This window comes from Triticum dicoccoides, chromosome 5A, assembly GCF_002162155.2.
Source record: "Triticum dicoccoides isolate Atlit2015 ecotype Zavitan chromosome 5A, WEW_v2.0, whole genome shotgun sequence".
In the NCBI taxonomy this organism is placed as follows: Eukaryota; Viridiplantae; Streptophyta; class Magnoliopsida; order Poales; family Poaceae; genus Triticum; species Triticum dicoccoides.
In genome coordinates, this window is record NC_041388.1 from 652,092,417 (window position 1) to 652,094,485 (window position 2,069).

Below are 2,069 nucleotides of genomic sequence, written 5' to 3' on the forward strand. Positions count from 1 at the left end.
CCCCTCTTCCACGGCAGATCGAGCTGATGGCCGGCGGCGAGAACACCGACTTCGTGCAGATCGCCGGCGGCGACCAGGTCAAGTTGGCCAGGTTGAGGGAGATCCGTTCTTGGTTTGACAACACAAGGCAGATGAGCTGGACGGCAATGGCCACTCTCAAGAATTTGACGAAGAAGGAGAGGGCAAAGCTTTTCCCCCGCCCGCGCAACCGATTCAGAAGATCGAGATCCTCCTCTGGGTGATGGAGCAGGCCAATTCGTCCAGCGAGTGGACCAGGCGGAGGTGGTGGGCGTTCAGATCCAGGGTAGAGCATCCACTGGATCAGGAACCCACCGTGCACGAGGTGCCGTTGCAGATTGTGCAGCCTCCAACCGAGTCACCAGAGACTCTGAAGCGCAAGATGAGGAGGACAGTGGTCGCGACCTCGCTTCCCCGCCGTTCTCCACGCTTCCCTCGCGGCTCTCCTCGTCTGAATGGCGGTGGTAGCTATGTTTAGAGTAAGCTTCCCTACTCCTTATCTTCCTACTGCTCGTGCTTACATCGTGGTGATACTGATCGTAATAGCTCAGAGAGGGAATGCTAGATAGCATTTTAATCTCAATGAATTGCATGAACATTTGAGTACATGGATTTGGAGGATGGATTATGATGTATGTGAACCCTAGGCATCATATGAACCCTAGGAAAAATTAGTAATGTTCTAGTGGTAGACACTGAAATATTTCGGTACACACCGGTAGGCACTGAAATATTTCGGAACTGCCCTAGGCAAAATTTGTAATGTTGTAGTGGTCGACACTGAAATATTTCGGTACACACCGGTAGGCACTGAAATATTTCGGTACTGCCCTAGGCAAAATTTGTAATGTTGTAGTGGTAGACACTGAAATATTTCGGTACACACCGGTAGGCACTGAAATATTTCGTTACTACAATTTCAGTACACACCGATGCACACTGAATTATTTCACTACTGCAGTTTCAGTACACACCGGTACACACTGAAATATTTCAGTACTGCAAATTCTATACAATGTTGGCATTTTGTCATTTATGTGTGAATTAATCCATGCATCATATGGCCTAACTTTGTACATGAGTTTGGGTCAATTTCATGTCTATTTATCGTTAAAATTATTGTCATGCCATGAAACACAAGACAAGTCACTGACCCAAGCTTGCAAAGATGCCGTATCAATGTTGCTGATATGAAATATGCATGTTTTCACCAAGTCTTGTGTCTGAATTAAAACTGAGCATTTTTTCTTGATGGTATCCATGGATCTAGAACTCCTATGAATTTGCTCATGTTGGATGTTTTGTTCTCCGTCATTCGTACTAGCATTCCGTGCGATTAGATGCCATGACAAGACCCCTGGCATATTTATTTTCTTGCCTCCAACATCACATGTGTGTTTTGCAGGAAAAAACCTGGAGTTCACCAGGCTGGCTGAAGTTGTGAGGCTGGGAGGCTGATGGTGCTGCTACTGGCTGATCCTTCTTCTTTCAGTTTTTGTTCGTCATTTCTCAAGCCGTTGGACCAGGGCTACTTCCCTATGTGCTATTAATGTATTAAGTAGTTCCTTCGAATTTGTAGTATTAGTTAGTTTGAATGTGGAAGTACCTTAATTTTTAGAAACGAAATGTTGCTATGTATGACCAAGGGTTTCATACCTTAATCTTTGGATAATTAATTATGTGAACTGTTGGATGTGGCGCATAACGAAACGCCTCTACCATTGATACTAGTTCAACATGTCGGTCCAATTAGAGACCAGCCACTACCATATAGAACAGTTAGCATTTCATACTACAACCTGGCACGTACAAAACATCACACAGTGGAAGCACATCCCTAAGCACCTTGCATTGTACAAGGTCTTAGAAACAAGCCTCTACCATATATACCAGTTACCATGTCACACTACAGCCTATAAAACATCACACAGTGGAATAATCATAGCTAGTAGAGCATTAGTTACCAGTTAATAATAGTTGCAATCCATCACAAGCAATAGTACCTAGATATGAGTAGATATAGGTACGGTAATACACGACAAGTACTCGCA